General features: G+C 45.8%; 1 pseudogene; it reads right to left on the bottom strand.

Annotated features, from left to right (window-relative positions):
* Positions 1–2,016: 2,016 nt before the first annotated feature.
* Positions 2,017–2,906, bottom strand: LOC127187013 (40S ribosomal protein SA-like; annotated as a pseudogene).
* Between the last annotated feature and the right edge of the window lie 9,626 nt (positions 2,907–12,532).

Below are 12,532 nucleotides of genomic sequence, written 5' to 3'. Positions count from 1 at the left end.
GCTTGGAAGGGGAAGTCCAGGAGGAGGGGCAGTATAGGTACTTTGTCTTGGTCCTGTGGTAAAGCCCTTAAGTATAGCACTTCTGTGGCCTTAGAAGGAACGAGGCCTGGGCTGCAAGAAAACACGACCTCGCTCCTCCTTTTAAGTCTTCTATATTGGTGGGACCTAAGGAAGGGAGATGAAAATACATACGCCATAAATGCATAACTCAGTTAACACTGTACCTGACCCACGAGCAGGCTTGACAATCAAAGCGTCAGGCCGGTGAGATGATGGCTCAGTGGGTAAAGGTCCCCGCCACCAAGCTTGGTGATTAAATGTGAACTTCTTCTCACTTTCTCTTTTTCTTTTTTCACTCTCAGGGCCTCTTGTTTTGCTTGGTGATCAGATCTCACTACCTATGGTCTTGAACGCATGATCCTCTTGCCTCAGCTTTCTGTAGGATGAGATTACGAATGTGAGCCCACAATACCCGGATTCCATACTTTCTCTTACATCTTGCATCTTTCACAGTTTCAAGCTCGAGGCTCCTATTCCTAACCTTGTGGGGAGGTGACATTCCTTCACTCATTGTGGCGTCTAACGTTCTCAAGGAAACAACATGGTTCTGTCACCAATAAGCACTGAAGTATTTTCCAGGGTCTTTCTCCTTTCAAAGACTCTCAGAAGGACACAGGGTGAGTAGAATTGAGAGTCTTATTTTTGGCGGGACTGGGGACAAATGTTTCCAGTCTGTCCTTAGGATTCGCAGCTACAGATTTTGAGAACTCTTTGGGAAGACCACTGTAAAGTGTGAACAAAACTCTGACTAAAATGTGAGGGGCTGGTTGTAAATCTGCTTTTATTTTCACTCATTGCCTGGAGAGCTCTGGGAGCTGTAGGTTAAGAGGTTTGGGAGCAATATATGAAACACCTAGCCTGGCAGCACACTGGCATTCAGTCAGTGGAAAGCTAGCCACATACCGAGTAGCTGTTAACTTTAACTTTATTTTATTTTATATGTTATTACTGTGGGGGTGGGGAACATATGCTGTGTGTCTGCAGGTCAGAGGACTATTCTCTTCTATTTTTTATGTGGGTTCTGGGGATTGAACTTAGGCCATCAGGCTTGGGCAGCAACCTCCTTTACTTAATGAACCACCTTGCTGGCCCATTATTAGCTTTGTGACTCAGTCTTTACCTTTGACAAAAATGGAACATAATTATGAGGAAGTGGAAAACGTAGGAAAGCTATCTAGAGCACAGCTGGATACCACCAGGGCCACACTGAGGAGTCCATTTGACTTCTGTAACAAAATACCACAGGCTGGGTGGCTTACAGAGAACAGAAATTAATTTCTCACAGGTCTGGAAGCTAGAACACCAAGACCAAAATGCTAGCAGATTTGGTGTCTGGTAAGAACTTAGTTCACAGTCTATATGTGGCGTTTCTCATGGTGCCCTCACATAGGGGAAGGGCTGAGAGAGATCCCTTGGGCCTCTTTTTTTTTTTTTTTTTTTTCTTACAGCACTAATTGCACTCATTCTCATCACCGCCAAAAGTCCCTAATTCCTGATATTATCACTTGAGGGAAAGGGTAGGAATTCAGTATATGAATATTGGGTTCAAATGCTCAGACTATAGCAGGCCCACAGCAGATCGGAGACCTTGAAGCACAGAAGAGAGCCAAGGGGAACCCTGGAGAAAGTCCTATCCACTTCCTTTGCTGTCAAGATGTTCACATGGAAGCTTTAGGTTAGAAAGGGAGGACCAGGACTCCCAGTCAGAGAAGAGAAAATGATACACCTCATGCAAGGACATCCAGGGCACACACGCCAATTAAAAGGGTTGTACAGGAACCAGGGTGAGGAATATTACAGGGCTTCCATCTCTCTCTCTCTCTCTCTCTCTCTCTCTCTCTCTCTCTCTCTCTCTCTCTCTCTCTCTTTTCATAGACAACTTTTAGGAACTTTTTTCCTTCCATTTTTCTAATTTTCCTTCCATTTCCCCCTTTGCCCAGGTGTCAGCAGAGCAGCTCAGGACCACTCAGTGGTGGTTCCAACCCACTCAGTGGCCTGTGCTGTGAGAGCTGCTGACCAGTCCTCACTGGCTGGCTGGGCACTCCAGTCCTCAATAGGGATGCTGGATGGGCACGGAGGGCACCTGAACACCCTCAGACCAGTCTGCCGCCTCTGGCTGAGCAGCAGTGAACTCAGGAGCTGGTACAGTCCATCTGCCCTGGAATTCCTCCTTGGTCATGGCCTTCTCAGCAGCAGCCTGCTCCTCCTTCTCAATCTCCTCTGGGTCTCTGGAGAAGTAAAGATCAGGCATAACCTCCCATGGGTGCTCACGGGAGATAGTGCCATGCATGTGGAGTACTTCCCGGGCCAGCATCCACCACATCAGACCCACTGAGTGAACTCCTTTGTTGTTGCTTGGGATGGCAATGTCAACATAGCGCAGAGGAGAATCCGTGTTGCACAGAGCGATGGTGGGCAGGTTGACATAAGAGGCCTCTGTGAGGGGCTGGTGGTCAGCCCTGGGGTCAGTCACCACTAGAAGCCATGGCTCCCTGAAGTCTGCTTGGATCTGGTTGGTCAAGGTCCCAGATGTGAAGCAGCCAACAGCGGGAGTGGCTCCAGTGAGTGGCAGCAGCAAACTTCAGCACAGCTCGCTGGCCAGTGTTCCTGGAGGAGATGCCGCTGACGTCAGCAGGGTTCTCGATGGCAACAATAGCCGGAGCTGCAAGCGACAGCTTCTCCCAGGTCCTCTTCAGATTTATGACATAGACACCATCATTCAGCCTTTTGTAGAATTACTACTCCATCTGAAAGTCAAGGTTGGTGCCACCTAAGTGGGTTCCTGCGGCAAGGAATGTGAGGACATCCTCCTCCTTCATCTGCAGGACAGCAAGGGCTCCGGGCATTGTGTAAGCTTCCCTTTGCTGGGAATCAAGAATAACGTGAGCAGCATGGAAAAGGACTTCCCATCTCTCAAAGTGGGTTCCCTTCATAGACCAATTTGTTCACCAAGTTGAAAGTAGAGTTGCATGTGACCCTGGCATCTGGGTTGACTGCAAGAGAGGGATAGTGTCTTACCCACTAGTTCCCAAAGCCCAGGTGATGCTGCTGCTCACTGGTTGCTCTATACATCCTCTTAACTTGGGTGAGGTGAATGGGGGGCGGGAGAGGGAGGGAGGGAGGGAGGGAGAGAGAGAGAGAGAGAGAGAGAGAGAGAGAGAGAGAGAGAGAGAGGGAGAGAGAGAGAGAGGGAGGAGTGCAGAAGAAATGACTAGGTAACCACTGTTGAGTAATGCTCTGGGTTGTAAGTGGCATCTCCAGCCTTAAACTGATATAAACACTAAAGGCAAGTTGCTGATAATAGCGCTGAGAAAGTTCAAGGCACATTCTGGTTTCAGGAGCATTTGGTCTGGGTTCAAGTTCCTTTCCTCTGTGATTCGCTTTTGCTGAGTACTTCCTGTTGGTTAGGCTGTTTTCATTTGCAAGCCAGCTTCCAGAACAGGAAGTAGCATTTATGTCTTCAGCGGCCATTCTGAGATTCATTTTGACTGATTGGACTGGCTTAGGTACAAGCCGAACTGCATGGCCTTCCTCTTTCCTTGTGGCCCAGGCCTCCAGGAACAAGCATTGTAAAAGGAGAAGCCACTGGGAGCCTCACTCTTGGCTTGACAAGGTTTTCATTAGACATGACAGGACACAGAGCCAACTCCAAAGTCAGTGTCACAGGGATCTAGCAAGATTATCAGAATGGGAGGGAACAGGTCAAGAGGCTACTCAGGGCACCGCCCCACCCCCATGGTGACACGTTTTTCTTCTCTTCATAGGGTCTGTTATTTTATATAGGGTCTTGCTACACAGCTCAAGTGGACCTGTAACTTCCTATGTAGTTAAAGCTGGCCTTAAATTCTTGATCCTCCTGCCTCAGCCTCCTGGCCCAGAAGTCTCTGTTTAAACTGTTTCCTCCTCCTTGTCGTTACCCCGCCCTCTCCTCTCTCTTTGTGCGTGTCTGTGTGTGTGAAGGTGTACTTTGGAGACCCGGGAAAACCTTGGGTGTTATTCCTCAGATGCCATCCATGTGTTTCTTGAGACTAGCCTGGAACTTGCCAAGTGGCCCAAGCCTTACAGGCATGCACCATTGTGCCTGTTCTTTTGAGTTATTTTGTTTTGAGACAAGGTCTCATGATGTATCTGGCTGTTGTGAAACTCCTTTCTTAGACTGTGCTGGCCTTGAACTCACAGAGATTGTACCTGTCTCTGCCTCCTGAATGCTGGATTAAAGGCAGGTGCCATCAAGTTTAGCCATTTTGTTATATTTTAATGTGGACCTTGGACATGGGTAAGCACTCTACCAACTGAGCTATCTCCCCAAGCCCTATATTTTCTCTCCTTTGTAAGAAATCACCATTTACAATTAGTCTGCCCCCTGGATACAGTGTCTCTGGGGAGGTCTCGTCCATGAAGGGTCTAGGGAGCTCTGAGCTGCACAGCTACATGGTTGTTGCTACAGTAGGGTGTGTCGGATAAAGGCAATTGCAATTTTCACTACTAATTGGTTCTCACAAAGCCTCCCAGATGCACACTTTGTAGCACAGGATTTTATTTTTTAAGCCTAGGCCAAATGGGAGACAGCTTGACTTGGCTTCCTCTGAGGATTTACTTTGAGAACTTCATCTGTTTGAAGTCAGGGTACGATGCCATGTATTTTATCATTTTTCTAGACACTCAAAGTCTATGTTTACTTTTGGGCATTTTGCTGGAGATGGGGGAGTGGAGAATACTACCCAACAGGCTCCTGTTTTTTCATCTAAGGCTATTTGTGCTGTCAACTGGTAAATGTCTAATTTTTTGCTTTCCAAAGGACCTGAGTGATCTGTTCTCTTTAGCTGGTTTGGGTATTCTTTTCTTTTCTGTTGGTAAATTTAGCTGCTTTTAAATTAGCGTCGTTTCCTTATAAAATGTATCGCCTTTGTTCTATTTCTCTCCTCCTCCCCTTCTGTGAAAGGAGTTTAAACATATTCAGGATTCTAAGCCCCAAGGTTAAGAATTGTCAAATGCAACCTTAGCAGTCATCTAAATTTTGTTTGAGGGATGTAAGAGCTTTTGTTTTTTATTTTCTGTTTCCTTTAGCCCAACAATTGGCTCCATTCAACTCCAACATGAATGCTGTTTTAAGAGCAGTATTTTTATTTTTATTTTTTTTCCACATTCTCTTACCTTGTACTTCAGCTACCAGCCTGGGCCATGCTCTGATTCTTTTATCTTCCAGATTTGCATTTTGGGGGCAGTTTGTCCTGTTGCTGCTTAGCTATTTTTCTGATGCTTATTTCATGGCTCACAAACAAGAAGAAAATTCAGAGCAAGGCATGCTTGGGAAGTCTTTGTGGTAATGTGTGTGTGCAAATGTACTTGGTGTCTAGAGTACAACTTTGGTGTCATTCCTCAGGTGCCTTTTTTTTTTTTTTTTTTTAAAGACTGGCCTAGAACTTGCCACTTCAAAATGATAATTACTTACAATCAGTACATCAAATTCCCATCTTCATCTATGAAATACAAGTTGGGTATCACTCCCTTTTGGAGTACAGGAGCTGGGAAGATGCCAGGAATGTTTCTGGTAGATTTGGCATCTGTAGGTCTGCAGAATGGATTTCCTAAAGACTCCCAAAGACTTTTGGAGTGCCGTCACTCCACACTCCTATCAGTCTCACTGAGGTTCTTTGCTTTGGGTTCTGAGAGGTTGAGAAGCACTTGACAGAAGTCAGAGACAATGGAGATGATTTAAGGCTCTTAGTACTGGATGGGTGTTCCAAACTCATGGCATATAGGCTACCTTAGGACTGGAAGGAATTTGAGAGTTGAGGTCCATTGACTGGTCCTTCTCAGTGAACTATGATTCTCTCATGCTCTAAAGCTGTTTCCATAAGCAGTGTCCAAATTTGTTGGTGCTTAACCACTCATTCTGAACGTCCATGCCTCATCCTACACAGCAGGGTTCACTGGAGAGCCATATTGAGCTGTTCTTATTACTCCATTATTCTTGAGCCTAGGACAGTTGCCTTTGGGTGGCTTGTGTTCCTCTCTGAGGATGGCAGTTGTTTGTGTCAACCATCTACATGGGGGCGTGGAAAGCCATGAGACTGAGATCTGGCCAATGGAAGATAGCAGTGATGAGACCACTGGTAGGTCTGGCCCTGGCTCTTCCTATTTGATCCTGTACATGTTTCCTCTCTTTGGGGGACATTGGCTGAGGTTACAGTTGCTGGCCATTGCTGCCATCTTGGGAGGAGTCCCACTGAGAGCTGTCAGGGTACATAGAGGAATCACATTCACTGAGCCCTCTCTTTGGTCTAGGCTGGTCTTGAAACTCAGGAATACAAATGATGACTCCCCTTCAGTTTCATTTCTGCATTTGCCAGATTCTCGGCAGCCTGGGCCTAAAACAAAATCCCTACCTTATAACTACCTGCTGCTCTCTGTGTGTAAGTGACAGGCACTTAGGAAGTCCCTGGTGTCTGTCTAGCTCTGACCTGAGACCAACATGGTTTCTCTTCCCTAAGGCTTTGTAAATTGAGGAACAAGAGATTCTAAAGAAGAGCAAATAGAGGATCTAATGCCTCCCTTAAGCAGACTCTATGGGAATTCAGCAGAGGGGAGATTTGCGTGTCTTTGATAAGACAGAGAAGCTACTTTGAGGCCGAGCATTCTGCCAAGCCCTGGAGGGAGCATGAGCTCCAGGATAAGACAAGGCCCAGTGCACAGCCACTTTAGTCCACAGGAACTTATCCCTTCTCTTTGGAGCAGAGGAGTTAGCTTTGGTCTAGTGAGGCTGAGGTTCCCAGGGGACCAGAAAGAACCAGTGTCAAAGTCAATAAGAAAGCATGATACATAGGGGGGCGTAGGGAGCATTTGGGCTGTGAGAAGGCTCCCCTTCTTCTAGCTACTGGAGGGGGTGTTACTTTTCTGGAAAGCCCTGACAGCAGACTATTTATCAATCCATGGAGCTAATTCATATTGGTTTAGGAGAGTCAACTGGTACATTTTTCGGAATTTGTGATCTGGCTATTAAATATGCCTATCATTATAGATCAAATTCTAAAAGCCTTACTGCGTGGTCTTATCATTGGGATAAATGGCCCCCAAAGGCCTGTATGCTAAAGGCTTGGTCCTCAAGGTTGAGGCAGAAAGTGAATTCCTGGAGCAAGCTGACTAGCCAAACTAGCTGGAATGGAAAGACCTTGGATTCAGCAAGAGACTCTGACTCAATATGCAAGGTAGAGTGGGCAAGGAAGAAGTGTTAACCTTGAGCCTGATACACAACCTCCCAATACACACACACACACACACAGACACACACATAGAGACACAAACACACACACCATACGACATGCACATGCAAGCAAACAATAAATATTAAGAGTCTAGACATGAGAAAGACATGTGGCCAGAATGCCAAGAAGCAAGAGATGGGGGAATTCACTAGGAGCCTTTAGTCCCTGAATATTATTAGCCAACCACCAGGAGCTAGGAGAGATCACAGAGCACAATGCACTGTGGTATTTGGCATTCCCAGGAAATGCCAAGCTGTCCATCACCATCCTGTGGCCATCCCCCACTCCCAATATTCTAGCTTCCCGTTGTTGATGGTTTCAAATGGGTACAGTGGCTGATTTGTAAAGAAGCACTATGTATCAGGGCTTGAGTCATTGCTCTGTTGAGTGTTCAGACAAGGGAATGACAAGCTTCCGGGGGCCAACTCTGGGCTCCCGTCTGCTCCTTTAGAGTCAAAGCCTGCTGAATCCTTAATCTAGATAGAGCATGGGCCACTCAGTAGAGCCTACAAACTGTGTGAAAACCTTTGGCCTCCAAACTAATAGCTAGGTCTGTAAACAACTCTAAAAATCAAACGTTCAAGTCATCAAATCCACAAATGGGCAAACAAATTTGATGGGCAATTCTCCTTAGGAGTAAAATACCCAGTCAATGACTACTTGAAAACCAGTTCAACAATCTCAGCCATCAGGACATACAAACTAAAACTACACTGAAATTTGATCTCACCTCGTCAGAGAGAACAACCTCACTCTTATTGAGGGAATAGATGTGTGTGTGTGTGTGTGTGTGTGTGTGTGTGTGTGTGTGTGTGTGTGTGTGTATGAACATTTATACAGTGCTTGTGGGAATGCGAACTAGTGTAACTACTATGGAAATCAGAGCAGAAGTTCCACAAAACCCAAACATACAACTACTGTATCTTCTAGGAGAACACTCCTGGGTTATATCTGAAAGACTTTAAGTCACAGAGACAGACCCTTGCACATCCGTGCTGGTTGCTGCTCTACTCACAACAGCCAGGAAATGAAACCTGAACTAGATGTCCATCAATCGATGAGTGAATAAAGAAAATGTGGTACAAGAGAATTTTATTCAGCCACAGAGAAGCAAGAAATTTATTGGAAACAGCAGAGAGAAGAATGTCATTTATTGGAAAATGGATGGATTTGGAGATCACTACATTAAGCAAAATAAGCCAAATATAGACAGACAAATATCTAATGTGATCTCTCTCTCTCTCTCTCTCTCTCTGTATGTGTGTATGTGTGTCTCTCTATCTCTCTCTTTTTTTCCCTCTCTCTCTTTCTCTTTCTCTCAAAGGAGGAAGAGGAAGTGGAGGAGGAGGAAGAGAATTGAAGGAAAGAGGAAGGGGAATAATAGAAGCTATTTGAGGGAAAAATTTTAAAATTGTTTTCTATCATATGAATCTAAATTCAACTATGTATCACACACATACAAAGATTTAAAAAAATGTGATAATGAAACCTATCATTTTTCACATTAAATAAATAAAAACATTATAATAAAGAAGGGCTGGAGAGATGGCTCAGTGGTCAAGAGCAATGGCTGTTTTTCAAGAGGACACAGATTCAATTTCCAGCACAACTGTCTGTAACCCCAGTTCTAGGGGGTCTGACACTCTCTTCTGTCCTCCAAGGGCACCAGGCATGCAAGTGACACACAGACATCCATTCAGGCAAAACACTCATAGACATAAAATAAGATTTCAAAAGTTAAAAGTGAATAAAGAGATAATAAATATTTTAAAAAGAAAGGAATGGAGATAATATTAAAAGTACACATAACGTGTTGAAACGAGCATGGCTATAGCCATTGTTTTGTGACTAGCGCGCGCACACACACACACACACACACACTCATGCGCGTGGGAGTGGGGAGCGGGCAGTGAGGGTAGAAAGCAATCTTCTAGTATTTGAAAACTGGTCTCTAATTCAGCAAGTAAGTTGGGCTTGTCACTAACATGAATGAGACTCTGGCATGGATTTTTGCTTTGTTTTCTTCCAGCTTATTTAAATGTAACTGTCAGGGCTGGGGTGTAGTTCAATGGTAGAGCACTTGCTTATCAAGTGTGGGTCCCTGGATTCCTTCCTTACTATTACTGAAAACAAAACAAAACAAAAAAGTTAATTGATTGCCATATTGAAGCTACACTTGCCCATTAATTGACACTATAAGGTGGCCACAGATGGAATCTGTCAAAAGTCAGTGTCAGCTCATGTAACAGTCAGTGGCTATATGGGCTTTCCAGATTGTGTGTATCTGTAACAACAGTAAAACATACAACAACACATCACTGCATATGCCCACATTCCCCCCTCAGAAAGCATACCACTTCCCTCAATGTCCATGTCACAAATACCCACCAAAGGGCAGAGAGAGACCCACTCATGGCTCTGCTGCTGTGTGACTGGCCTCGGTTTGGTTTCAGTACCCTGTAGCTTTGGCTAGCCTACGCAAGTATTCCCAGTAGGAGCAAGTTCATTTGAAAAATCCAGGGACATCCAGGAGCTAGATTTGCCTGAAACCTCCTCTGGGTGATGGGGTAGTTTACACCGAACTTTTGTTGGCTGACAAAGAGGCCTGAATGCAAATCCAGTTTGGACTTGTTCCCACCAGCCACAGAAGCCCGTGAGCGAGGGAGCAACAGAGTGAAAAGGCTGATTTGAGAAGATGGGTTTGGTGACCCTGAGAAGGGACGGATTGGACAGGCATGCCCCACTCTAGGCTGTTGCAATCTGTGCTTTAGGAAACACTGTCAGCAGCTCTACCCTAGGCCCGCTGTCTGGTAGTCTAAGGAAGTCTTGCAAAATGTGCAGGCTCTGATCTCTGCTTGATTATGGAAGTCTCCAGAGGTTCCAGAGCGTACAAAACAGAAAAGTAGTCTGGAAAGCTTTGTCAAATGGCTGCCATGGGTGGTGTCCCAACATCTACTGCCTCCCCACCCCCCATCCCTTTCTAGAAGCTTCTTTGAAATGAAGACATGGTTTTGGGTCACTGTGTGTCTCTGTGTGAGTGTCTTTCTCTGTGTGTGTACATATGTGTTCAGGAGTATGTACAGGAATGTATCAGAAGACAGCCTCAAGTGTCATTCCTCAGGGCTGTCCACCTTTGTTTTTTTGAGATGATGTCTCTTGCTAGCCTTTAACCTGCTGCCAACTAGGCTATGCTGACTTGCCAGAAAGCCCCTGGGATCTGCCTATCTCCACCTCCTTTGTAGTGCTGGGATTACAAGTGTGCACTACGATGCCTACATTTTTTTGTCTTCATATTTATTTATTTATTTATTTAAGTTTTTCGAGACAGGGTTTCTTTGTGTTATCTTGGCTGTTCTGGACTCTCTTTGTAGACCAGGCTGGCCTTGAACTCACAGAGATCCGCCTGCCTCTGCCTTCTGAGTGCTGGGATTACAGGTGTGTGCCACCACACCCAGCTTGTCTTCATTTTAAATGGGTTCCTGAAATCAAACTCAGATCCATGTGCTTACCAGCTGAGCACTCCACTGACTGAGCAACCCCTCCAGCCTGTTTTTGATCACCTTAACAACAAACAGATGCAAACATAGGGCCTAACTCTGAAAGTAAGGCCATTGGTACCTTTGAAGAGGGTTGAGAAGTCCATGGTTCTGTGGGGTCTGCTGAGGTAGAGCCTCCATGGATTCTTTGGCCTGCAAGGACAGATGCCAGTACAGTTCCCCAAGCCTCACAAAAGGCCACCAGATGTGGGTGGCACTGCTGGTCCCAATAAGGCAGCAACTTCCATCAGCATTTCCCCAGACCAATAGATTCCTTTCCTTGGGGCTCTCATGCTGCAGCCTTCTCCCAGGCCACGCCTAGCTTTAGGAGGGAAATTTTATGGAACTCTAATATGATACCCTGGCCAGCAGCTCCCAGTAAGGCCAGCAGGGCCGAGTGCCTTTTTTCCAATATGGGGTGGGGCAGCTCTGTCCCTGGGGTCCCTAATCACTGCTATAGACCTCTGATAACCGGGTATAGAATTTCTCTATAAATCTGTAACAGCCTACTGTTGCCTCTCCACCATTCCCCAGTGTCTTAGTTAGGGTTTCTATTGCTGTGATTAAATACCATGACCAAAAGCAAGTAGGGGAGCAAAGGGTTTATTTGGCTTACCTTTCCACATTGTGGTCAATTACCGAGGGACATCAGGACAGGAACTCAAACAGGGCCGGAACCTGAAGGCAAGAGCTGATGCAGAGGAGGGGTGTTGCTTACTGGCTTCCTTACAGTTTCAGAGGTTTAGTTTGTTATCATCATGTCAAGGAGAATAGTGGCAGGCAGGTGTGGTGTTGGAGAGGTATGTGAGAACTACCTTCTGAACCACAAGCAGAGGGAGGGAGGGAGGGAGGAGGACGGGGAAAGGGAGCTGGGGAGGGAGGAGAGAGGGAGAAGGAAAGAGGGAAGGAGAGAGGGCTTGGGTCACCCAGAGACACACTTCCTTTAACAAGGCCACACTCCCTAGTTCTATTCAAATAGTGCCACTCCCTGATGACCGAGCATTCAAATGTAAGAGCCTATGGGAGCCATTCATAGCCAAACTACCACACCCAGCATGGCTCACTGCTGGACTTTTCCTCTCATTCATTCTTCATTGGACTTTAGATAGTGATGGGAAAACTTGAAGTCAACCAGATGGGGCTCAGTACTGTGCTTTACCACGAGGGTGCTGTGCAAGGGAGCTCACATCTGTAATCCCAGGGCTGGGAAGGTGTAGGCAGGAGGAGCAGGAGCTCAACGTCAGTTTTGGCTGTTCAACAAGTTCAAGGCCATCCTGTCTCCAAAACAAACTTTGATGAATTACAGGTTAAAAATACTTTTCCTTTGTTCCTGAGATTTGAATGGTAAATGTTCCCCAGACGTATTTACGAAAAGATTGATGACATGGGGAGATGATTGAGCTGTTAGGGGGTTGGGCTCAAGTGAAAGGAAATTATGTCATTGGGATTGGTGGCCCTGAAGTGGATATTGGGATGTTGGCCCTTTCCTCTTTCCTGATCGCTGTGAGGTGAGCAAACTTCTTCATGCATGTGCTCTCACAGCTATGGTGTGCCCTGTTGGCTCAGACTCAAAGCAGCTGTTCTAAGTAACCACAGACTACAACCTCAAGGACCAGAAACACACAGTCCCCCCTTTCCCCCTCTGCAGTTGATGCTCTTTGTATTTTATTA

Source organism: Acomys russatus, chromosome 3 (genome assembly GCF_903995435.1).
Source record: "Acomys russatus chromosome 3, mAcoRus1.1, whole genome shotgun sequence".
NCBI lineage: Eukaryota > Metazoa > Chordata > Mammalia > Rodentia > Muridae > Acomys > Acomys russatus.
The sequence above is the reverse complement of the archived record's forward strand: the minus strand, read 5'-3'. Positions and strand labels throughout refer to the sequence as shown.